Source organism: Sander lucioperca, chromosome 14 (assembly GCF_008315115.2).
Source record: "Sander lucioperca isolate FBNREF2018 chromosome 14, SLUC_FBN_1.2, whole genome shotgun sequence".
Taxonomy (NCBI): domain Eukaryota; kingdom Metazoa; phylum Chordata; class Actinopteri; order Perciformes; family Percidae; genus Sander; species Sander lucioperca.
Window position 1 is genome coordinate 18,663,706 of NC_050186.1, and position 27,611 is coordinate 18,691,316.

Genomic DNA, 27,611 nt, shown 5'->3' on the forward strand with positions numbered 1-27,611 from the left:
TAAATACAATAAGAGTATCAATTTAAGCTGCAGTATAATAATATCAATAATAAAGGAGCTATACTAATAATTATGAATGGTATAGGAATCAACAGTGGTTAATATAGGAAAGAAAAAAACAGCAGCTTTAAACTTAAAGTGCACAAATATTAGCTGTTACCAACGTTATAAATAGGCTACAGACATGGAGCGTTGAATAAATCACGAGGTGACTAAATGCACATAGCATACAAAGCACAGCAATTGAGATTCACTTCACAATAACATCCTACATTATATTATAGAAGTGAACATATAAACACTCAAAGCACACACAAAGCGTGATATAAACCGGCGTTATCACATATTAACGGCGATAATTAGCTAGTTAGACTCTAACGAGTGTGCCGTGGAGAAAGGAAAATAAAGCTTACGTGACAACTCCTGCCATAACTTCGATCTAAATAATTAAACTATACAGTTAACTATATTAACAGTTAACTAACACATATATTGTACCTGCATGTGGTCACACAACAAACTCCACATGTACAATACTCACGTTTTCCTCACGAACGCACAAACCAGACAGAATGAAGATAAGGAATAAGGAAAAGACCGCTGCCTCTAAACAGACATCAAAGCGCAGTGCCGCTCGCTCAACCGACATCAGACTGCAGTATCGCCGTCCACCTGCAGGGGGCGTGGACAGGCTTTCCAACACACCTACAGAAACAATTAGTCAATTGACAGTTCACTAAACACCTCCCTTAAAGAACAATCATCCAATCATAGCTTAGCAAACGTGTCTGAGCATGAACGGTCTGTCAAGCTGTGTTTCTAAAACCAAAAAACACAACAACACAATTGTAAGAAATGAATAATCTGCTCTGATGTTAGCTAAAATCATTAGCATGCCAGCAGAGATGATTTAGAACCATAGACAGTATATAAGAATGGATCAACAGATCCCGTTGTTCTGGACGGAGACCAGTGAAGGCCATTAGAAGGACTTTTCCGGTGATGGCTGAGCGTTACTGCGCAGCCTCCAACTGAGAGAGACGACATAAATGTGCCGTGAGCAACCTGTCTGAAAGTTGTAAGTCTTCTGGTAGCTGTGCCAAGAGAAATCTCAATCATTCCCAATCTTGCAGAGACGGAGAGCGTAGATATATGTAAGGAGATAACATAGGCGCAGGCTAATTATTGCTAACTAAAATGGTAGTTAACATTAGTAATTACACTTAAACAGCTAATGTGAGACGAAACTGCCTGCGCGCTTCTCCTGTATTATACGGTAATTCCTCTACTATGCGACAGTAAGTCGCGTGGTTATGACACAATCGTTCGCCTATTTTTACAAAAACGTCTGCTACGGAGCCATAACGTGAGGTACGAGGTAATGGAGGCTTTTATACATCGTTATACGTCGTGTTTCTTTAGAAATAAACAATGGTCAAATAGGGTCTTTAAACGCTTCAGATGTAAAGTTATTCGCTGTCAAAGTGGCGCCAAAATGAATGGCAGTCAATAGAATGCTAACGGGAGGTGATGGCTTGGTAGCATCAAAATGGCACCATAGGAGGTTCACGGTCTGAGGAGAAGCTTACCCCCTTGTTTAGAACCGAGACGCCCCAACTCAGAGTAGTTTCCTGTATCTGTGTCACGTGGGCTCCGCCACTGCCACACCTCTTTAGGAGACTAGCTGAATGTATTGATTCCAATGGGAGAACTGAACGTGAACGCAGATTAGGAGCGATTCTTTCGCCCCATAGTCACCAAAGTAAATATTGAAGCCATTCTTCACCAGCCACATATCTTCAGAACATTCCGACACTAAAATGGCATTTTTCAGACAGACACATCAGGAGAAAATTAACTTTGTTTGAGACCTGTTTCTGTCTCAGGACCAAACTCTCACGAGATCTGGCAACACAGAGAAGCTAACAGCAACTAAAGTTCGTGAATGCCCTAACAAAACTAATCTCTGTAATGCTAAATATTTCTTTTAGCTGTGTAAATATCTAACATTAGCAAGTAAATATTAATAAATTATACAAATTATCCATCCACACGACGTTCACAACACTTTCAAAAGAGGCCACGCCCCTTTAGGAGACAGGAAGTGTGTAACGTTTCATACCATACATGTAACAATCAAGTAAATATTTAAGACATAAGCAGTTAGCTGAAAACATAAAAAAGTCAGGAAGAGGCAATGTTTTTAACCATCCCCTAGAGCTAACGTTAGCTTGATTTGTCAACTAGCTGTCGCTGATAAAATCGTCGAGCAAATATGTCATTTCAGAAGAGAATCCTGCATTTGAAATCAAGGATGCATTGTTTCAAAAATGATTCAATGTTTCAATAATTTTCAGTGGTAAATCTATTATTATTATCATCATTAACTGCATACTGTATGTGAACAAAAGCTTGACAGACAAAGGAGTCCAACCAGAGTTTAATGGTTATTATTATGAATTTATTACCGGTATTTATTCAGGGTTTTTACTGTATGGAGAAAGTTTTGGCGCCCTTCAAAGAGGTTTTAGCCAGCGCCAAAACGTCTGATTTTCAGCAGCCAGCCTCTCTCTCATCCACAGTCACTACTGTATATACACATGTGGCTGGCGCTGATTTGACTGGATCGGAACGCTCCGCTGTATAGCGCTGATGGTATGTCCGCTTGCAGAGACTGTACCGGACTCTCCAGGTGACCATGCTGCTCTGGGGACCGGCGGCGCAGCGAGAAACCGCTGCTGTTGGACGCAGAGATCTCCATCCGCGGAAGCTCCGACTGCTTTCTGTCTCATAAGCGGAGTTTGACATTCGAGCCAGGGGGGGCAAAAAATAAAAAAAACTCATTGTAGCAGATGAGACCTGGCATACTACTTGGGGAAAATGTATCAGAATGCAGGAAATGAAGTTTTTGATGCTCAAAATTTTTGATATTATGAACACCTCAGAACAATTTCTCCAACACGGATGCATTCAAGTTAAGGTTAATGTATTATGTTCTTAACACGCTTATAATCTCGTAGAAATTCAAAGAAGTTATTTGCATGTTATTAGTAATGTAAGATGCCTAACGTTAGCTAGTAAAGATATAAAATTAGCACATGTTATCAGCTGCGGTGTCGAGCTGTGCTGTATGCTGTAACACAAACCAATCCCCACTTGGGTTATTGGGTAAGTTGCAAACATTTTGTTTTCAATTTTGTTCATGTTCAAATGTTCAACAAGTTAACATCATATACAGTAACATTTAAGTTTCTTTTTTTTTGTCTTGCATGCAGAAGGTCAAAAGAGGTGAACAGCATCTGGCTGTTAAACAGAATTACAACTTGTGGTATCTTTTGTTTTGTCAAAGAGAAAATTTGTTTTTTTTTGTTTGTTGAAAGTGATGAGAAATGATTACATTGTGTGCTGTAACTGCCACTGCACCCTTATAACCTTGTCGATGGGACTGTGGGCAGATTGTCCATTTCAGCTGTTATACAAAGTTGCCAAAAATATTTGCAGTACAATTAATATAAGAATTCTGCACCTCTTTCCGCGCGTGGACCCCCCACCCCCAGGTCAGCTACCACTGCAAATAGAATTTAATTCTGTGGGAAACACTGCACTGTGAATTGAGAGTATTTGTGTTTTGGACTTTTTGTCAGACAAAACAAGCTCTAAAATGACATCACCTTAGCAAAAATAGCTATTTTATGACATCTTATAAGATGTAGAACTATATTTCCGTTATATATACTATATGTCAATCTACATTCGATTAAAGCCATTCTTTAATCGATATCTCAAGGACACTTTCTGCAGCTTCCATGTTGTGTCTTCACAAGCTGCCAAAGATAAAGGCCACCGTGCACTACATCCCTTATAAAGCGCTGCCACCTTTCTCATTATCTACAACCGTGAAACACTTTGTTTCTTATTACACTGAAGTAGTTGTTCAAACTGGTGGACACCCACAGTTCTTTCCTCTCCCAGTTAGACAAACAACTCAAGTTAACGCTGGTTCTATAGGACAGGGCAGTAAAGTAAATTATGGCGTATAATCACATGGTGCCAGCAGCAGTACAATAACTGCCAGGCTGCCTTGATTTCTGCTGCACTTGTTATTGAATAATGACAGAACTAAACGCAGGTTCTACACCGGCCACAGTTTATCATCAGTCAGCGACAGCCAGCTCACAGATGAGAGAGAGAGAGAGAGGGTAGAGAGAGACAGAGAATGAAAGGAGAGGAAGGTGAAGAGAGAAATGCAGAAGCATGAATAATGGAAAGAGTGTGGTGTGTTTATTCCCAGCACTTGCAGAATTACTCTCACTTTGCAGCATTTAATCAATGACTCTCCCTCTAGATTTTAAATCCCTCTCTCCTTTCCTGCCTGCCTTACTCCCTTCTATTTCACAGTGGGATCATTTGTGTAGCAATATGTTGTAATGTACCCTACACACATATACACACGCTCACACTCGTTCTAAGACAGAAGGGGAGGGGGTAATAACATCTCAACTTTTAAATGTGATCTGAGTTTCTGCTCTTTTAAAATCAACAACTCTCTCTCCCCTCCTTTACACCACAACTTATGGAATGGGAAAACCCCCTTGAGACCGCATAATTTACTATGTTCTTTGATTGTTTCTTTGTTAGGGTTCAAACCCTATTGTTTTTCTCCCGGTTTAGCATTATTTGTCGTCTTCTGCCACGACTCAAATTCCCGTGAGCTGGAATGAGCTAGAAACACGAAACTTGGCCCAATGACTGGAAATGATGTGCTTTCGGTTCCCAAGAAATATGAGCCCAATCTGCCACATGGTGGCGCTACAATTAGAAAACGCCCCTCAGGCCATAAGTCCGATTGACTTGAAATTTCTCACACATATGCAGCTCAATGTGCTCTACAAAAAGCCTCTTGGACCATAGAGGTCCGCAGTGATGGAATTTTTGGCTAATTTGCATAATGTGAAAAACAGTAAAATGAATAGAACTTTGTCAATTTTGATCCTATCAACACCAAAATTGGTATAGAATATAAGATATAAGAATATAAGATTGGTGAAAAAACATGGCCGCCATCAATTAAAGAATTACACCAAGAGTGGGGATTAGTAGTAAATTGGCCATAACTCACTAATGGTTTGACCAATCATCATAAAACTTGTAATATATCTTCAGTGCGTCATGAGGAATAGGCTGACGCAAGGATTATGAGTTTAACCCATAGGGGCTGCCAAAAATACCATACATAAAATATAATAATACAAAAATATAATAAGTTTTTACCGCAAAACCCGGTAGATGGAATTTCACCAAAATTGGTACACATGGTCTGGGGGTGAGTAGTAACCAGGATCTGCAGTGTCATATTGATTGGTGCATATGGGCATGGTATTTAGCTAATTTGCATAATGTGAAAAACAATTAAATGAATAGAACTTTGTCAATTTTGATTCTATCAAGACCAAAATTTGTATATGGTCTTGCAGGACTGAGAGACCCATTATATATGAGCAAGATTCATCATAAAACATGACTGTCATCAATCAAAGAACTTCCCAAAGGGCGGGGCAAAAATGGTTTGAACCCGCAAATTGCCGCTTGTGGCTCTATTTTATTATGTTTTCTTAAGACATGTGACAGGTTGCCAAAATGGTGCAAGATAATTAATCTCCCAGTACCATCAGTAGCACACCCAACAGTATGGCCCTTGTAAAAGTTAAATACAGTTTTCATCAAGAAAGTAGCATGAGTCAATTAAAGACCAATATAAAATTGAGAGTTTGTTTAGCTTGTATTTATCAAAATTGTTAGATCACTTCAAAGTAATAAAAATATAAGTTAACAGCCTCCAGTCTGCCAACTCTAGTATCAAATAAGCACAAATAAGTCAACCAAATGAAAATAAAAATGGTAACAATAACAAACGCAGTGACAAAGTGGCAAAAGAAGAGACAGTTTCCACTGCTTTAACACTGGATGTTACAATTATAATTGGAGGAAATATTTTAATATTCTGCTTGTAGTCAAACTCCATCAGAACTGTTTGTTGGATGTTTGAAAACGTCAGAACCGCTCCCCCAAACACAAACATCTTTCTGATGAATTTCTGTAACTTTTCAATCCAACATTTACACTCACTTCATGCCGTGATTGGCCAGATGTGCGAAGGTCTCTTTTTTTCATTCTTTACACAACTATTTCTGTCACCTTCCTTTTGAACAACTGAGTTAACATCAATGTCTTCCAGAGGAGACTGAACATGTGCGCTGTTATCCCCATATTTAAACGATGATCTCGCCCCTCTCTATGACACAGGCTTTTCACTCTGCTTTCCAAGAACTTTAGACAACATTGTCAATCTATTACAAAAAAACATGTACCGTACATAAATCTCTCCCTGCTTGCACTGTGCGGACTGGGACGAGGCCATGTAGAGTTCTGGGAAGAGTCAGCTGCTGCAGCTGCTGCAGTGTTTCCTTGGCAAGACAGAGATCTTCTGCATTGCCAGAGACTAAATTAACAAGGCCTCCCATAATTAAGCAAGTTTATTGGCCCCTGGGGAGTCCCTTCTACTCATACAATTCCCATCCAGCCTTGTTTATATCCCTTTCTTCTTCCTCTATTTCCCTCAACCAGGGAGTGTGGGATCTTTTTCATGATTACACATAAACAAGTGCTGTTTTGTGCACGCTGCTATCCATGCGTGCACAACTACAAAAGATCCAACACACACACACACACACACACACACACACACACACACACACACACACACACACACACCCTTCTGATAGAAAATACTACTTAATTGTCCAATACGCTTGGAATCACATATTAGTACAAATGTACACAAATTTGTTTGCTCAAAAATCCAACACAAATATGCATAGATGATGAAAAACACACTCACACGGTAGTCGTCATATACTTTGTCCACACAGTCCTTTGTAAATACACAAACACAGAGAATACACATTGCACACATATATGCAGGTACTCAAGGGTGAGAAGAAAACATGGCTAATGATGTGCACCGGATTGCCTCAAAGGTTTGGACACAAGTCTGAATCACACATCTGTCATCCCACATGTCTCTGTTTCTCTTCCTCTTTCAATTATATATTTATCTTTGTAGTGGTTGAGTGATGCGTTGAGCCTCGATCCGCTACTGATCCCAGCCCAGATCCAACAGAAATAGAACATCCTGCTTATCCTACTATCAACAACCCCCCCCTTTTTTCCCTTTTCCCCCCCACCCTCCATCCCTCCTTGAGGGGCTTATGTAAATACTTTTCCAGTGATTTCACATCCCTTTCATGGTCAGGTATAGTGCTTTTTCTCCCTCAATTCTGTTGGCGACAAGATGACAGGCTGAAAACAGGTAAACAACTGAAAAAAACCTGTACAAACATGCATGTGAGAGGGAGAAAGATAAAAAGAAAATAAGTGGTGAAAGTATTGAAGAAGAGACTGGAGCTCACAGCATGCACATCAAGGGAGGTGTTGTGCTTTAATCAAATCTTAGCTGGGGGTTGATTTGATGTTTGCAATATTACTTTTACTGATTTTTTCATATGTAGGTGGATCCTGTTGGGGTGTGCAGGCTCTTTGCATGGATCCAAATATAAGAAATCAAAATCAAAATGAAACCAAATTGTTTTTTTCTATGGCAGTAAAATAGCATAACTTATCAGATCCAAGAGTCTAGACACTGGTGGTGGTGGGTGTGAAGAAGACCGATGGCTGAACATCAATGGATGTGATTTGGAGCCAGATTTCTAATGAGTTGATTAGAAGGACTCATTGGACAGCTGATTCTGATGAAAACTGGAGTTGAATGGGGTGGAAGTAGGTCACATCAATTGGACACAAAGCTGACAGCAGCAGTGAAGGGAACCGATTTCAAAGTCTGACTGCAATTAGATGATCACGGAGGTGGTGGCAAAGTCTGATTGGTTGAACAGAAAAGTGTGAACGTACTCAGTCAGCTGAGTAAGATTGAGATGCGAACAGAAAAAAAAGTTCATTTAAGTTATCATCCTTAGGAGTGTCAAAAAATCCAACCAAAAAAAACGTTTTTAATACAATTTAAGGTCTGCATTGTATTGTAAACATTTAATGTATTTCAAGTACAAACACTTTATTGTCATTGTGTAGCACAACGAGATTACTTTGTGACAGCCTAAGGGTGCGCTAAAAGTGATTAAAAAAAAGACATGTTCAATAGTACTTGAACAATTAAATAAATATAAAGAAGTGTAATAATAATAAAACAAATGCCAAAATGTTAGATAAAAGTACTGAAATATATAAATGTATATGATATTTATATATGAATAAAAGCTAACATTATATAAGTAGGAGCTAATCATAAATGCACAAGTTGCGTTATAGCATCAGGATTCCTTATTGCCACATGGTTATATTGCACAGTAGAATAAATAAGCAGTAACATTTGTATTGCACATTGCCCTCCTGATTATTGTTACATGCCATTTCCTGAGTTCAGTAGTGTTATAGCAGTTGGGAAATAGCTATTTTTCAGTCTGTTAGTGCATATTCTGGGTAATCTGTAGTGCCTGCCTGATGGGAGAAGCTCAAACAACCCATGTCCAGGTTGAGTAGCGTCATCTCTGTTTCATTATTGTTTGATATTAGCCCGATGATAGTCGTGTCGTCTGCAAATTTCACGATGATGTTCGATTCATGGGTGGGTTGACAGTCATGGGTGAAAAGTGCAGAGAGGAGGGGGCTCAGCACACAATCTTGCGGCAGACCGGTGCTCAGGGTGAGGATGGAAGATGTGGGCCTTCAGTAATTTGTGTTTTCATTCAGTAATTTTCTCTCTATATAGTAGTCTTAGGGGCCATCCACACAGAGACGCTTTTTGATGCAAACGCACACGTTTTGCATCGTTTGGGCCAAAATACTTTGTCTCTGCTCCCTGACACTTCCCTCTGCTCTGCTGGTCCTGGATTCTACACAAGATATATTGGTAACGTTATGTAGCTAACGTTAAACATTGCTAAAGTAGCTGACCACTCCAGCAGGGACGTAACATTAACGTTGGCTGCTATGGTTAGCTGTTTATAAAGTGAAAGTAGACAATTTATCATCTAGCTAGCTAATCTGTCTGCTTATCAACTCCTTGAACGGATTATGGTAACTTTTAGCACAGCTTATTGTAGAAAGGCTACCACAAGAAAAACATGTAGATTATCAAAAAGACATTGGATCATTGATGTTTGTTTGACTGCCTCTGCTAGCTAGCGTGCTGCAATCATGTCCGATGGCAGACAGAATTGCAAAATAAAAAGCAATCCAACAGCACATTATACAGTGTAAACAAAGACACATTTTCTTGCGGCAGCCTTTATAAAATGAGCAGTGGTGAAAGTTATTAAAGTCTAGTCATGTTATGAACGGAAGTGGAAGTGACTGAAGACTATGCTCTTCTTCGTTTTGGTGAATTTCTGTAGCAGAAACCTATAGGCCTGGAATATGAAGTAGCGTGTTGAGTCTTTTACAAATGGATCCGTTTGGACGCACATTTCTTTTGACACGGTTCCAGGGAAGACGGGGGAAAAAAAGACCGTTTTGGTACGTGTGGACGTGGCCTTAATCATATTAATTGGTAGTGGTGGAGTTCGCCGGATTTAGATTGCCTACCGAAGCACTAGGGATCCACGGGAAAAAAAATGCATGTACAGTCTGTAAACCAGTGCAATTTTAACTAATTGATAACATATTACTGGCCCTGCCTCACATTAAACACGTTACATTGGTGAAACATGGGTGGTTTTTATTATGCAGCTGATACAGGAAGCATGATGTGGTTGTCACTGCGATTAGAGCTGACTACTGCGATCTACAAAACAACAGCCATTTGCTGCATGTTTTCATCAGTGGATAGTTTTAAATATTGCTAGGAGTAATGGAACAAGGAGTCGCCACAGTGAGCTGTTAGATGAAGAGTTGCAAACATTGTGAGTTTGTCTGAAATCGTATTACAACTTTAAACATGAAATTGTCTTCCTGACTAAACTAACACTATGCTTTGTTACCTCCACAGTGAATTTTCAAGGAACTAATCATTTTGTAACATGTATCACTTTGTGGTATACAGGTATGTCTAATTTTGGAACAAATAATTCTCTGCCAAAACTAATGTAGCAGCACAGACTGCAGACTTGTTAATGAATTGAACTGTGAGGAAAAACACTATACAGGGGAAGTGTTAATTGGCCCTGAAAGCACCTGAAGCAGAGTTAACCAGGCAGCAGGTTTCACATACACAAACACGTATTCATGCTTTGACAATCTCCTCAGCTGTCCCACACATTTTGATGTAATTACAGTTGCACTTGCCCACCCGTTTTTTTCAAACACAATTTATCCACACACACTGTATGAACACATACAGGCTCACACACTGCTAGCAAACACGCCTCACAACACAGTCCTACACAGCTCAGATTAGTCAGGAAAACACGATTACATGGACAGAGAGCGAGACAGAGAGCAGACTTACATAGAAGCACAGACAGAGTAAAAGAAGACTAAGACATAGAGGAGTGAAAACAGAGTGCCGAAGAGAAACAAAAAGAAAGGGAGCGCCACAGGCTACATGGCATCCCCATCTTGAGGATTAGTGCAAATCTGACAGGTCGCCATGAAAACAGAGTTGGGACTGCACAGGCGAGAGAATGAAATGAGTGTGGGTGCCCCGGGAACAGTACACTGCTAGGCAGACGAGACACACAAATATATACACACATGCCAGCTAAAGACATGTCAACATACCTGTAGCACAGTCTAAAACCCCCAACAGGCATGTCGCAGAGCAGACAAGATGAAAATACTTTCAGTTAAAGAGCAGGAGTGTGTGTGCGTGTGTGTGGCAGGTGCAGGGCCTAAATAAGTTGACGTTGGGGACAGCAAAAGGACAAAACATGCTTGATGCAAGTGATCTTATCGCTGTGTGTTTGCATCAAACCTTCAGTCTGACTCTACAGATGTGGACCACAGAGATAAACAAAAGACAAAAGCATTTGAAACTAACTTGTGAAAAAATGTAATCCAAGTCTCTAAGTCCAGTTTTTTAGAGCAGCAACATCCTACATTTATCCATCAACTATTATGTGTTTTTCTAGACCATAAGATGCATAGCAATGTGTTGCTTTGGCCATGTTGCAGGCTCTTCAATCGCCATTAGAGGTGTTCAGTTGATGAACAACAAACTAATCTTTTACATCGATCACACTGAGTGTACTGAATCATCAGTGTCACTGACCGAAACCGCAGCCTTTTGCATTGGAGCTCTCCTCACTGGTGCAACGCCACAGACAGCCCAGGAGTGAAAATGTGAAAAACTTGAGCTGTTGCGCTACCTGTATAGACAGCTATATTGATTTAAATTGTAGCATATCTGTTTTCTCAGATGCCGTTGAGACGGACATGAGAAGGAGTGACGACTGAAAAACACAGCTGAAACGCCTCCTGTGTAGACGAGCTGTGAGATGAGATTGATACCACTCTCATGTCAGTGGGTTACATGTGGAGCTGGAGGCAGATGGCATCAGTGTTGTACTCGAGTCACCAACTGTCAAGTCTGAGTCAAGTCTCGAGTCCCTAGTGTTTGAGTCCGAGTTCATGTCTGAGTCACCAAAGAAGAGTGCGAGTCGAGTCCCCATTACCTGAGTTTGAGTCCAAGTCGATTCTCGAGTCCCCAGTGTTCAAATCCAAGTCCAAGTCCGAGTCACTAAAGAAGAGCCTGAGTCTGCATCCCTCTGCATCTATTTAATGAGAACATGTAGTAGGGGGCGCGCATCATGAACTACAGTCGCAGATGGAGGACACACACCCTGCCCCTGCATGAAACAGTTACAGACTAAATATATATCTATATCTTATATCAAATGTTTATGACTTGTTACTTGGGTTGTATTATTCATATTATCGTTTTTTTTTCAATACCTGTGCTAAAACTTAAATTAGTCTCCAGTGCTTTTTAAACAGTGCTGGTGCCTAAATGGTGCCTGAACTGATACTTTACAAAAAAAAGAAGATTTAAGAAGAAAAACAAGAGCACAAAACTTCAGTCAGTGACATTAGAGAATCTCTAACCTCATTGTCACGACTAAACTCTCCCCTGACTATGAATATTTAAAATGGAATTAGAAAAGGATTTGAATCAGTGAAATGATTCATAATTTGTGTCTGTACCTGGCTGCCTCCACCATTACCTAATAGTTTGAAGGTGAACCAAAGAAGAATTTCTGAACAGTTGCTATTAGAAGTTAAGTAACAGTGCAGCAGCATGAAAAACCACCAAGAAATATAAAAAGAAAAACATATTCGCAATGAAACTAATTTGAAACGACAACAGAAGAATTTCAGTTGGGGTGAGTCCAAAACAAAACCATGGATATTTGTGTCTGTGTTTGTGTATCTGTGTTGCTTGGGGGTAAATGAGAAGGAAGAGGTAAAGAGGTTATGAAACAAGTTTCTTTTGGCAGATAAAAATGAGATAAATGCTTTTTGCTGTGGGAGGGATGAGTTTATAGAGCATACATGTAGATAAAGGTTTCCGTTCATCTGTCTTGGCAGTTTCTCCCACTACTTTTTTCTATTCTCCTTCTGACTTTTTGGTGAACTCTCTCTGCTCCCTCCCGTCTTGTGAGAGCAGAGGAGAACTGCATTTTGGCAAAAAGAGAGGAAAATAAGGTTTTTCAGACTCTCTAGTGGTCTTTTTTATTCATTTCTCATCCTCTGAGTCTCCCAGGCAAAGCTCACTTTCCCTCATCGGTGGACGGGGTCTTGTCTCTTCCCTCCTTCTAATCTATGATACTCTCCTCTCCAGTCCTCCACTCTTTACTCATTTCACCTCTTATCTCCTATTGCTTCCCTCCTTCTCTTCCATTTGCTCATTTCCTCTCATTTTCACTCACTTCCTCCTCTCATCGCTCACCTTCTCACTTGGAAAATATGCCTGAAAATGAGATGATGTAAGAAACCCCTCCGCTTTTGTAAGAGCAGGCTTGAAGCCAAACAGCGATCCCTATATTTTATTATTACGTCTAGACATCCATTGCTCGTAGAATTGGGATTAGTTAAAGTAAAAAAGCACAAAAGAACGATGGAAGTGTGTTAACTTCCACGGATATACCCCTGAGCCAATGGTGCGATATATTCAAAGATCAGTTGCAGCTTCTTTCTACAAATCTGATTTGTGAGAAAAGTGAGTTGATCACCTGAGAGATATGTATCCCGCTTAATGTCTCTGTTGTTGCAACTTCACTCGCAGAGGGGGACAACTGGTGGGAACAAAGGATTCTTTATATCCACCTCATTGTGGATACGTCAAGATTTCCATTGACGTGTGCAGGCAGATCCTCAGGAGTTATCCCTCTGATGCTTTTATGTTTTCAAGTCTTGACAGAATTGCAGCTGATAAGCAGCACAATATCAGTTCGCTACTGTTGTTGTTGGACAACCCGAATATTTTTGTTTATCTCTCAATACCTCAGAGACTTGAGTAATGACGATGGCCAAGATTAGTATATAAACAAAAAAAGAAGTGTCAGTGGAGTGAGAAACAAATGATGAAATAGTGCTTTATTGTTCTCTGGGCATAAGGCTCTCGCCTCCTGTCGCTGTACAGGGAGATGGTTTCACTGGAAAATTAGGCGTCTCTAATGCCGGCTAAGCTCTTAAGCTGCTCATTTCTGACGCTTTCGTTACCTTGGTTTTCTCTCTCTTTCTCATTGTTTCTCTGTCTCATACTGTTCCTCACGTTTGCTCTTTTTCCTTTATTTCTACTGTATCTCGCTTCTTCTACTTCCCTCCACGTTTCTCTTCTACTTCCTCTCTCTCTCCTCACTTCCCTCTCCTTCCCACCTGCTATCTCTATCTTCGCTGCCTGCTGAGAGTTGTATTGTTGCGGAATGCTGGCTGTGAGTTCGAGGAGAGGACCACGGTCAGGCTGAGGCAGCCATCTACACACAGCAACAAATAAAGCTGCTTTTACAAAAGTCCCAAGACCTTGGCTTTCAGAGGCTCTGCATCTTTCACTGCCTGACTTAACTAGGTCATGTTTCAGTACAGTTGAATTATGCCCTCATGAGATGGTGTTTGTCAAAGAGGAGACAACAGCTCTACAGCCACTTGCACATTCAATGGGGAGAAAGTTCCCACCGATCTCAGCCTAGAGGCCAAGCTGTCATAGAAGATGACTCATGCAACACTTCTATCACAACAATAATCATCAACACTCGGTTTGGAGGAGTATTAAGTCCACGAAACTTTAACTGTGGTGGCTTTGTGCCAAACAAAAAGAAAATATGTTAGCAGGATGGTATTATGTTCATTTACAGCTATTATGTTCCTGTTTTCAGTTGTGGCACATCTGGACTAAATGCACCTGAGTGTTATGGAGAAAGCAATGACATCAAACTCCAAAGCTGTGGTACTTTGGGTGCTGTTCACGACTCAGAATTAACATCTTGCCACTTTGCACAAAATCACCTTTAACCCTGTTTTCTGCTGAGCTTTAAGAGTGTGTCAAAAGATTTGGATTTTATTGACCAAGAAATTCAAACAAAAGTCACCATCTCTGAATATCTTCATTTAATAGTAAAATTTAAAAATAAGTTTGTTTTTTCACATCTTATTATATTATAGATTAGCATTGAGCTGAGCTTTCAACATTGACTCTATGCCTAACCCGGCAGCAAGCACAGCTCAGACTTCTTATCATGTGTGGACAGCCTTCAAAATAAAAAATAAAATAAAGAAATTGTATTTATCCACTTTGTTTAAGTTTGTACCCCTGCATTTATTACAAAATTAAACAGTATTTAGATAACGACATATAGCAGGTTGACAATGACAAATATGTTGCATTTTATGGCATGTATTCACTATTCTGTAGATGTATGTTATAAGGGACTGTAAGGCAGTTGTTGGGGTGTTATACTTTTTGAAAAAGCAAGGCCCTCCATTTAGCGTTATGTTTTTCCCCCTTGACTTATAGAGTTGGTACATATTGTTTCAGTTAATAACTAAAAAAGGCAAATCCTAAAGAATTTAAGATGTACTATACTTTCAACCACAATATGTAAATTAAATAATAATTTTAATAGGGCTGCAACTAACAATTATTTTCATAGTCGATTAATCTGTTGATTATTTTCTTGATTAATCGATTAGTCGATCAATCGATCAATTAGTCTCTAAAATGTCAGAAAATTATGAAAAATGTGGATCAGTGTTCCCCAAAAAGCCCAAGATGATGTCCTCAAATGTCTTGTTTTGTCCAAAACTCAAAGATATTCAGTTTACTGTCACAGAGGAGATATTCACATTTAACACGCTGGAATCAGAGAAATGTTATTTTTTTTTAATAAAAGAATTACTCAAACGATTAATCGATTTATCAAAATAGTTGGCGATTAATTTAATAGTTGACAACTAATCGATTAATCGATTCATTGTTGCACCTCTACATTTTAATAAATAAAATAAGGGAAGGCTAAAATAAAACACAAATCTGGGGGGGACAAATTAATAGACCACCCCCACCCTACCTATGTTGGTGATAGATGAGCCAAATCAACCAATCAGATCAACGATATATCAAACACTTGCTGAAACCAGTCGGGAGAAGAGCAAAAACATCTTTTCCTCCGAGAAAAGCCTCCAGTGCCTCGCACGAGCTCGCGAGATCAGGACGGTCTCACGAGGCTAATGTAGAACAGGATGACGGAAATAAAAAAGCAACAGTGGACAGACTTGAGTGGAAAGCGATGGAGTCTAACTCCTTCGCTGAACTGAGATACTCCTTTTCATGTTACAGTGTTTCGTTTCCTGATGGCAACAAAGCATCAGTAGAAAGAGGTGTGTGGAGAGAGAGAGAGAAAGAGAGAGGGGGAGGAATTTGAGTGAAAATGATTGGACATGTTAAGGAGAGGAAGGTGTTTTATCAAGTTCTCCCAAGGGTCCCAGTTTTACTCTGTCGCTCGTCAGTGTGGCGGCACTGGTACCTTATGGCTGAGCATAGGAATTTTAGAGAGCTCCAGTGGGAATGCATTGCTTGATCGCACGCACACACACACACACACACACACGCACACACACACACACACACACACACACACACACACACACACATATTCAGTGCAGAATCCTGTTCAAAGGTTTCGTATGATTCTCCTTCCTATTAGCATTGGAAAAAAAGAGCGGACGGAGAGCCTCAAAGACCCCCTCCCCCAAGGAGCTGAATACTGTAGATGGATGGAGGAAGCACAGAGAGGGAGATGAAGGTGGGATAAAGATGAACAGAGGGAGAACAGGGGCATCAAACTGTGGAGGCCGGTGATGCGAGGTGCATAGGAATTTAGGCGCTGAAAGCGAGAGGAAAAGAGAGGTCAAGAAGACATGGAGAAACAGGCACTCTGGAAAAGTTAGCATAAAAAAGAGGGGGAAAGAGACTGATTTACAGGGACATGAGCTACAGTGTTTATCTTATGTAATTGTCAAGCAAGTTACTGTATATAAAAACCTTTTTGTTTTTTCAAAAACATGAAATAAATTTGGGTTTTCGTGAGTAAAAAGCTTCTTGGATAACAAAGAATATTTTAGGAATGTATTAGTATTTGTCTTACTGTCAAACTGTGCTTCTGAGTCTCCTAATGTCTTTTTCATGTCATCAAAAAACATCAACAAAGAACTGAAATTGATTCCTTAAATGCAGCAACTTCGACAGGAAAACAATATGGGGTTTGAAAAGCAGTGACAGTGTGTGAGACACTTCTTTGACGCTCTGGTGGACATTTCAAGGACATCTAAACCACTTTTGAGCTGTTTTATAAATGCACTTTAACGATTTATCATCCCATTCCTACAGGTGCATCATAATTTACCACAAAAACTTCTTTTCATCCTCATTTCTAATGATTTCTTGATAATTTCAACAGAACAAATTCCTTCAAGAGTGTGAAAACTTCAGCATCTTATTTTTCAGCCTAATAATTTCACAAAACTAATTGGATGGAACCCCAGTTATTCAGAGATAACGATAAAAAAAGAGCTGCTAATGTCTTCTGGCTGAGGAAGAGGAGCCAGAGACTAGTTGAAATCAGCATGAATATGGCTGAACTCTGTGTGAACCCTGACAACATTGAGGCTGCATCAGTGCTTTTTTTAAACATCCACTCTTGGGACCCAGATTTCAAAAAGAGTTCTTCTCACGCCTCAAACTATTTTACATCTTTGATTTTTGTCTCCATCCTATCTTGTCCAAACACCTGTAACGAGAACTCGCAGAAGCACGCACACAAACACACTCAGAGAAAGACACGACATGACTGCGAGACCTTTTTGTGAACCTCAGACAGAGAGAGAGAAATGAAGCAGACTGGCAGGTTGACACAGTTAAAGGGGATTAGATCAGCTACTATTGACATTCACAACAGGGTTCAAAAAGAATTTGAAAAGATTATTTTTCTTTCACTCAAAACTATTTTATTGTCTTTCTTCTTTTCCAACCTGTCAAAACATCTATATCAAAGACTCGACTCGGGACGAGCAAACCCATCAAACCCACCTTACTCCCTGTATACATGCACAACACACACAATTGCTTCTCTGACCTCTAACTATATCGGACAAGAAACAGCTGGTTTGAAACAAACTGCTTTTCTCTACTAATATACACACTATGGCAGCAGGGGAGCGTAGATTAACTGGATTTTGAGGAGGATGGATTGCGGTTGTTTGTCAGCACAGCTACAATTAAAGCTGTCAATAACCATTATAGAATGAGACCGGCTCTTCCTGGAACCTGACACCCAAACATTTAAATGATACCACATTGGTCACACATTCAGTCACACACACACACACACACACGCACACACACACACACACACACACGCACACACACACACACACACACACACACACACACACACACACACACACACACACGCACACACACACACACACACACACACACACACACACACACACACACACACACACACACACACAATTTGTCATGTAAAACACAGCTCCCAGCCTGAAAAAGTCACACTAAAATATTCCCTCATTGTGGTCTGGCATGGTGATGTTGGAATTAAATTGCACAGATGCCATTTTAATTTGGGTGCACAATGCAATTTGGCATTAATATGAACCTTTCCTACAATCAATTGCTACTGAATATACAGTATGTTGTCATGCTTTAACAGTTTGCACTTATTTATGTTTTTAAATTAAAAAAAGTTGTAATTTTTTGTCTTTTTAAAGTATCCCTCCACTCAAAAATGTGTTTTCCTTATTGTTATGTTTGAGCTTTCCTGTCCAAAATGATGTGTTTACAGAGTTTGACACTAGGGGCATCTTGCACCCGGTGCAGCGCAAAGCCTGACGCAAAGGCCAACACAAGTGTCTTTGCTAGTTTAAGACCGATGCAGTTGTCAATTTCCCGTCCAGCGTCCAAGTCGTTTAAATAGCAAATGCACCTGCGCCCATCTTTGCGCCCATGGGCGTGCTGGTCTTACAGGGAGGTGTGTTCAGGTGCATTCTTGGAGTATTGCTCTCTTGAGGCAGCGTGAAATGATCATGCCATTGACCAACAAAAACCTGGTCTAAAGTCAATAGTGCAGCATTTCATTGTTATTTTAACAGCGAATTAGTAAAATGCGCCTAGGCTCGTGCACAGCGCACACACACTATGCTTGTTACACACACACACAAGGAAGCGCAGCACGACACAAACATGCAAAAGATTGCATATAAAAATATTATGGTGCAAATCCTCCATCATAATAGCAATGCACCAAGGTACAAACGTGCCTGGCTTTTAAAGGGAATGGGAGATGACACTCTTGGTTTATTGCATGCTATGCCCAAAACACACTATGAATTAATGAAGACACTAAGTACAACCCTTTTGAACCATGGGCCCGGCGCACGGACCCTTTTTTCCGCCGTCAAACTTGCAAAAGTGGATTTGGACACGCCCTAAATGCACCTGTGCCATACACTTCATGCCGTGTGCTTAGATTGTTAAAATAGGGCCCTAAAAGGCTGTTATCAAATGAATCTGCTGATGGAGGAAAGTTTCTCTGCGCTCACCTTAAATCTGAGTTTGAGACGAGTACCTACGAGCATGGAACCTCGAGTGTGCATACACTGAGATATATTTACATATTCATAGAATCTTGACTTTTTAAAGGGGGAGAAGTAGTTTTAAGAATTCCTAATTGAGTATCGACCTTTCTGTGAAACAAAAACATCTGACAAAAATAATTATTTAAAACAGAGCATTTATTATTTCTTAAAACATCTGGAGGATCTTTGCAGTTATATGGCCTTAACCAATAGTCTGTCAAAAACCAAAACAAGCAAAGATCATGAACAACAACAAAACGTATATTATGATGAAGTGGTTGCCATGACAATTTCCTGCTAAGCATACCGCTTGACTTACACTCTTGTTAAGCTTTTAATTCTTGGTTTACCAGCATTTATGTTTTCCTCCTTCTCTTGTTTTGATATTACATGCTGTCTGTTTTATCTTTACTATGCCTAAATTCAACATCTGGTCGAGGAGCAACTTGAAAATAACCAATTTTAGGACCCGTAAAAATAAAATGGAATAAAGTAAAATAATTGGATGAACACACCACTCGCTAGGCTGTGCCTGTGATTACAATGCTGATTTTCTATTTGGACAAATACGGCAGCTGTTCTGACACAACACATTCAGCCTAAATACATTTAAAGCAAGAAAATAGGCCGAGCAGTTGCTTAATCATGACTTCATTTATACTAACAACGCCTGTTTGTAATATTTTCTAACAAAGTCTAGGAAACGCAGCAAGTCACATCATCATAAAATATTTGCTCATCAATATGATCTAATTTTTGAAATTCAGTTTTCAGAATTAAATCTCATAATAAAAACTGAGCTCACAAGTTTGATATCATCTGTTTAAGGCAAACAGCTTAATCAGTAAAACACACACAGACAAATGCTCAAAAGCACATGGATACAAACAATTTAGAAGACACACACTTCCAATATGACTATACAATCCCTAGGCTATACAGCTAATGGGCGTCCTCAGTCTCCTCTACAAGCTGTCCTTCTTTTGCTACCACGGGACATGATTAACACGCACATATACCTTCGTGCGCAAACACACACACGCCTTACCGCAGGGTGCTGCTATCAGCAGCAGTCTAAATGCCAAGTCACCTAGCTAACCATGCAGAACTAACACTCTGCATTGACATACAGCTACCCACAACAAAAGGGCATTCAAACTATTACTGTGTGTGTGTGCAGGTATTAAGATTTAATGTAAAGTCACATTCCCATGCACGCATGCATGCTTGCACGCACGCACGCACGCACACGCACACACACACACACACACACACACACACACACACACACACACACACAGATGTCTGTGCAAGTGTGTCCTACAGAGATACAACACCAAGATTACAACAAGAGATTAAAATACATCACTAACTCCTATAAACAAGGCCAGAGTTTGTGCATTTGTATTTTAATGTGTGTGTGCACACAGTGTGTGTGTGTTGTGATGAATTGTAACAGTCTAGCAGGCTTCAGGCCAGAGGACAAAACCTCACTGAGGTGATCCCAGGCCCGCCAGCCTGTGTGTGAGTGAATATGAGAGCATAGGGCAGCAGCAGGGATGTCTGCAGGAGGAGGAGAAGTTTGAATCTGGGTCTGTCCGAGTCTAGGACTATACTTTAACTAAATATTACTGTATTCCAACCTAAATACTCTACAGTAATTCAATGAAATACCATCACTTTATTTTGAAGATTCATTTACCTGATGTTGAAGGGCATCAGTCAACCTGGGTCCTATTCACATATGTTTTGTCCATTATGACTATTGGTTATAATAACATTTTACTCACTACCTTCATTGTAGATAATGCAAAAGGTGCTCTGCAACAGCTAGAGATAATTACAAGGGACTACGCTCTGCATTTACTTGTACTAAATGGCAAGAATTTAAGATTAGCAATTACTATTTAAATTAAGTTATTTTGGAAAGCTGTAGGCTGGTGCTCCTTGCCCTGATCAACGTTGTTCTTATGGTGGCGAAGAGGAAGAGGAAAGGCATGAAAGTTATAAAGTTAGAAATGTTGCATAGAATTGATCAGTATGAAGGAAAATGATAAAAGAAGTGGGCTAGGAAATGAAAGGTTGCATCCATGGCTGCCTGGAGAAATGTTGCTTGGGCAAACTTTTGAACTACTACTGGTGAGGTTACTTTAAATGTAGTATTCTGGCAGCACTTCACTGGCCTGATAAACTGTGAAAGAGCAAAATGTTGATTTGTATACTTCTCTCTCTGGAGCCAGCAACACCACAGCATCGGTAATAGTAAAAAGTGAGGAGTCTGGCTCTGAAACGGAGCAGTGAAAGGCCCAGATTCATAAATAAGTTTTTTTGCAATGAATTTCTGTAGACAAACATTGGTATGATGGGATTTTATCATAAGTCTCATCTTTACAAATGAGGCCTCTGGCGCCTGTGTGTGAAACTTATTCCTAATGAGTCATAATGAGTGTCCTAATTCATGGCAGCAGTAGTGAATCCAAATGTGAGTAACACAACATAATATCAGCTATTTAGTGGAGGCTTTTATCCAAAGCGCCTTGCATTACAGCAAGTATAAATATTTTTTAGCATGAGTGGCCCCAGTGGGAATTAAAAAGGACCATTAAGAATGTGGGTCAGTGTTTGTTTTTCACATAAATCCTTTTGATCTGAGATAGGAGAAAAAATGAAACAGTAGTTTGTATTTAAGACCCCTTTATGGTGCTACAGTACATAAGGTACATTTTGTTATTATTAAGCTCGCTAGGTTAAAATGATTTATTTTCTATAAAGATGTTTGTCTCACAGTGTTTCCAATGGGGGATGTTGCAGCCAAACATCAGAGCCCCCTACCTAGTAAACCTAACACTATCATTAAAGGTACCTTGTGGAGCTTTCTTGTAAACAAACAGTTTTGTTTACATGTGGTGCGCTTGACAAAATGCATTGTGTGTCATCATTGAGGCCTAACAAATGTGTTGAATGCATCTAACTCCTCATGAATCATTTCTAAAAAAACATTTTTTTTTTAAACCTGCATAGTTTACCTCAGTGTTACAACTGTCCTCTTCTTCTCTGCTTTTTACTGGCGGATTGCTACATTACTCTCACCAACAGTAAATCCAAACCATATAGCCCCTGCTTATTTGATAGACATGACAGTATTATAAATATTGTCATATACTATGATAGATAAGATAACATTAGATAAGATACTTGAGGTAAGTATAAAGCTGAAAGTGATGACAGTAAATCATTTTTGTTTAAGTCATTTTTTTAAGCAGAATTGCCCAAATTTGCCCTATTTTTTGCTTCTGTAATATAAAAAAATCTCCTTTGGACTGGGTTTTGGACTGTTTGTCAGACAAAAGACACAATTTGAATATGTCAACTTGGGCTTTGGGAAATTGTGATGCCAATCGTTTATTATATTCTGACATTTAATGGATTATTCAAGAAATAAATTAACAGATTCATTGATAATAATGAAAATAATTGTTAGTTATAAATGTCTGTTTTCAAAACACTAGTGGTCAAAAACTAACCCCAACCCTGTCCTCTCATCCTAACCGTTATCTGCAGTTTCAGATATATTTAAAATATGCTCTACACACTTCACATTTCCAGTCACATCTTTTATTCTATCCATCTCTAACCAAGTGGCAGCAGTAGTATTCAGACTATATATCATATTCTTTTTGTCTTCTGTCATCATACTAGAAGCATCTGTTGCCGATTTGTTATCTGGGAGTCATCTGGTGTGCTGTACAAAGGCCATCTCTCCTTGGCTGATCATTGTGACAAATGTAGCTCGGCGTAAATTCTTTCAGGAAGACCTAACAATAATCAGTCTCTCCTAAAGCGAATCAGCGCTTGAGGCGCTCTCCTTCTGATAATCCAATCAGGAAAGGCCAAAGATTCCATAGGCCAATCACAGCATTTCAACACTGTTTAAAAGCGCTTTCTCTCCCTGTGCTATCAGCTGTCATTTCAGAAAGGCGTCGTCCCTCCTCCTCCCCTTCCACCTCCCGTCCTGGTGGTTCTACGGCTGTCACTCCAGTGCCTCCTCGGCCTGGTCTTCCGGCCTTCTCCACCGCCACAGGTGTCTGGATTCCATCGGGGGGTTACATCATGGTTCCCTACCCCTATATATTAAATGTATTAATATATCAAATGTATTAATACAAATGTATTAATATAACGATGGAGTTCAATCTCCAATACTATGTTCAAATTATGCTCTTGTTCAATAAAACATTTTGCATATCTGCAAACAGTCTCTCCTGATTGAAATGTCCTGTATGTGCATACATTCTTGGCTATAAAAATGATTCTGATTCAGACTTTGTAAATGTATTTTGTTGTTTACCTTCACAGAGAACACAAAAACATTTCCCTTTCACTTTATGGCACTCTATTCTTGCCAAATGCCAACAGTCACAATATTCAATTATGTATTATGCAGATCGGCATTAAATCTGCTGGGCATATAGTTTTTGCCAAAGTACCACAGAGACAAGCTTCACATCTTTAGACCCACTACATACCGTAAGGCTGTATGAATATTTCAAGCATAACGACTTGCTATTCCAGACTAGACATCAAAATAACAAGGGTAAAAGCTGCACATTCGTAACTCAGATAAAGTATTTTTCTTATTTTTATGGTCAAGGTCAAGATGTCAAAACATTGATCCACAAACAAAAAAGGTTTCATCACAGTTTTGTGCTTGAGCTTTTCACCAACTTACTTTGAAGGTTGTACAAATAGCAAGATATTTAGTATGTTATTAGTCCTGTTCACTGCTGAACACAGTGGGACATTTCTGTTGCTTTAAGCTTTGAACGTTTTGTTTAATAAGCCTTAGGACCAGTGCAACAGTATCTTTACACAGTTTGTCTGAACATGAAATGGTCTGGACTCAGAATGTACCAGCATAAACTCTCAGTCCTGTTATTTTCATAGGCCTTTTGAGTACAGGTGCAGATGTAAAGAGACCACAGAAGTTGTGATTAGGAATGTTGTGGGATCCAAATTCGCAGATAGCCCCCCCCCCCCCCTCCCCCACCTTTAGAAGGAACTGGAGATTGCTAGGCAGCGAGCCAAACAATACTGATGAGTGTGTGTGTGTGTGTGTGTGTGTGTGTGTGTGTGTGTGTGTGTGTGTGAGAGAGAGAGAGTGTGGTAGAGAGAGAGAGAGAGAGAGAGAGAGAGAGAAGAAAAAAAAATAGACTCATAGAATCTTCTTTTTTTCTAATTAGCCAACAGAAACCCATTATTTCTTCAATTAAACCTTGTGCCTCAGACACTGACAGTTTGCATACACTTGTAGTTGCAGCACCTCAGAGAAGAGTCTGCTGAAATAAAGATGAACAGCATACAATTAGAAGACAACAGAAAACTAGGCCACGGACGTTAATAGGTCACTTGTCGAATGTTTTTTTTGGTGAATATCACGATCATTTGCTCTTGTGCCTGAATTGGACCAAAAGAGGTGCCGGTTCTCTAATTCAGCAGTTGCATGTCATGATCATCACATGAGTCTTGGATATATTTATACTATACACGTGTCTTGGTAATATATCACTTGAAATGTATTCTTGTATGCATTACATTACATACATGCAGGGCTTGGCATTACGTTTTTTGCTCACCAGCAACCCTGGCTATTGTTTTTCCAATGTTAGTGACTTTTTCATTTTCACTAGCCACTAGTTTTTGGGAAATTACATTATTATTGTAGTTTTATTTGATTAAAGTTGACTGTGGTGTGCTGCAATTTACTTGAAGAACTAGAATTACAACATTTTTAAATGTAAATGACCACACAAATCAAGACTACATAAAATTTAGGCTCTAACAGTGATGAAATATTCATTAAAAGAGTAGCTTCTTATTGTATAAGTGGTGCAGGGGTGGAGAAGATTCATTGAAAGTGGTTTGGAGCACGCGCTCGTGTGACACGATTGAAATATCAACTCTGTTACCCAGTTTTTCCTGACAACGCTTTACTCACAATAGCAAGGCTTGCTATGTGTTTTTAGTGCACATTTTAAAACAGGGACAGGCCACCAAAAACTACCATGGACCTTAACTGGTCACATTAGTAAGGCAGCCCCCCCCTGGTCAAAATACATTCTAGCACGGCTGTTCAGCGTATTTATGGAACGCACTGGGCAGAGCAGCAGCGCGACCGCGGCGCTGTAAGATGATGTAGTATTAAAGCAACACTAGATAACTTTTCCCACTTTGGTCCCCCTACAGGTTGGAAGCGGAATTGTCCATTACATTACATTATGCAAGTTTTCCAGATCGGGTAGCGGATCTGTAGTTCGAATGAACTGGACAATGTAATATAATGGACAATTCCGCTTCCAACCTGTAGGGGGACCGAAGCGGGAAAAGTTCTTCTTCTAGTGTTGCTTTAATAGCGACGGTAGCGAGTAGTATGAAAGACCGAAATGCAGCGTAAGGTTGGTTGGAGTGGTGGATCGGTCAAACAAAACAGGACTTTCACCCAGGAGACCAGGGTTCGTGTTCCGTTCTTGTACCGCGTGTCACTGAAACGTACATTTTATAACCCCACCTACGATCTTTTCCCAAACCTAACTGTCCCGTACTTGTGCCACACGTCAGTCAGTACATCCCGACCCAGAACGTCAAAAGTGATGTCAAGAGTCCCGACGCTAAAGGAGACTTTTAGCGTTAATACCAAACGCCAAAGGACGCCAAGAGTCCCGTATTTTACGCAATGAGAGATGGGGAGTGTATTGTCCTGTGTCAGGTGTTGGCACAGTGGCACAGTGGCCCAGCAATCAGGGTTGCAATAATATGTTTATCTAATACAATTATCCATGTTAACAAGGTCATTTTCAGCTCTGTTTTCTCAGCATTAAGCTGCTATGTGAGAGATGCAGTTATGCAGGTCTTTAGGGATGCATACCTACTCAATGCAGGAGCAGGCGGTACGCAGTGAGAATTAACAGTACTCATGTGGACAAAAAACAGAAGTGCCGGTACTCAGTACTGGTGAGTTTCGGCCCATTTCCAGCACTGATTTGCCCCAGTCACAGATTTTTCTAACTGGAATAATCTTGTCATCAGTACGCCTCATCTGAAATGAAGTGTAGTTTGTCCAAACCTCACGTCAACATGACAGCATTTTGGGGACAAGAAATGTTTTGTGGTGTTAGCAGAACAGCAATTCTGAGATTTAGAAAGTCTACTGTTTATGTGCAACCATGATGCAAAGACAGACAGCTGTCTGTTTCGCTGGTCTGATAGCCACATCACACACAACACTTCTCTTCACACAGATAGTACTTGCAAACATAGACAAATCCATACACAATTAATTTTTACTCATGCTCACACACACACACACACACACACACACACACACACACGCACGCACGCACGCACACATGCACGTACGCACGCATGCATGCACGTGCGGCCTCTGGACCCCATGCCAGTTGCAGCTGTGCTTTCACAGAGGAACAGCAGGACCGGAGCGGGGCTATTTCAGGCTGCAGCGGCCAGATTGAATTAAAGCCGGATTAATCCCTGTAGAATTTGTGTCATTCTTCCAAGCAACACTAAATCCAAATCAAATTATACAACCCGCCTCCCGCTGCCACCACCATCCATCCATCCACTGTACTGTAGCAGTCAGCCTCAAGTGTGCGCATGTGTGTATATATCACTGTCTTCTCCTCTCTTTTGCTTTCCTACTCTAATTTTTTCCTCATTCTCAACCACATAATCTATGTGTCCCCCACTCTCCCCTCAACCAACCTTTTGCTCCTCTCCAGCTGTGACTGATGGGAGGGAAGTTAATTGATAGTGACAGCCTCTAAATCCAGTAGAGGAATCGTTAAATGAAAGAGGACTTTGGGACGGTCATTGAGTTCAGTCAACTTAGTTTTTTTTGCAACACTGAAAACTGAAGCACACAATCACTTATTACAATGAATCACACAGAAGGAGACAGACACAGACAAATCATATAAAACAGGACTGAACACACCTACATCTGGATCTTGGCCATCTGGCACCGTTTCGAATGGCATTTAATAGGAAACATCAGGTTTTGGGGAGAATGAGCGTCCTCATAAAAAGACACCACCTTCATTTTGTATGGCATTCAACATTTTCATGTTGACTGGTGCATGAGTGCTTGGTATTTTGTCAAAAGTTTCAACTTGAGAATAACCAGCACAATGATCAGTGATTATGTTATGATATGTGCTACAGGTCTGCAACTTGCATCAAGCCTGTTAGAACCCCAAAAAGCACGACAATTTGAGCTGGGTCCAGCACATGTTTATGTGTGTACTGTGGGTTTGGATTGGGTTTGAGCCTAAAACTTAAATATTACTAATAAAAACAATGAATGATCAATATCATTATGAAGTATTCACTTCATTATAAAAAATTACAGGCATTGACAATAATGCATGCTGATT

At 40.0% G+C, this 27,611-nt stretch overlaps 1 long non-coding RNA gene across 1 annotated transcript; it reads left to right on the forward strand.

Moving 5' to 3' along the window:
- Nucleotides 1–515: 515 nt before the first annotated feature.
- LOC118493120 lies at nucleotides 516–25,866 on the forward strand. Its single transcript, XR_004895086.1, has 3 exons — nucleotides 516–528; nucleotides 15,880–15,885; nucleotides 25,617–25,866. It is a non-coding gene; the product is annotated as an uncharacterized LOC118493120 (long non-coding RNA).
- The last annotated feature ends 1,745 nt before the right edge of the window (nucleotides 25,867–27,611 follow it).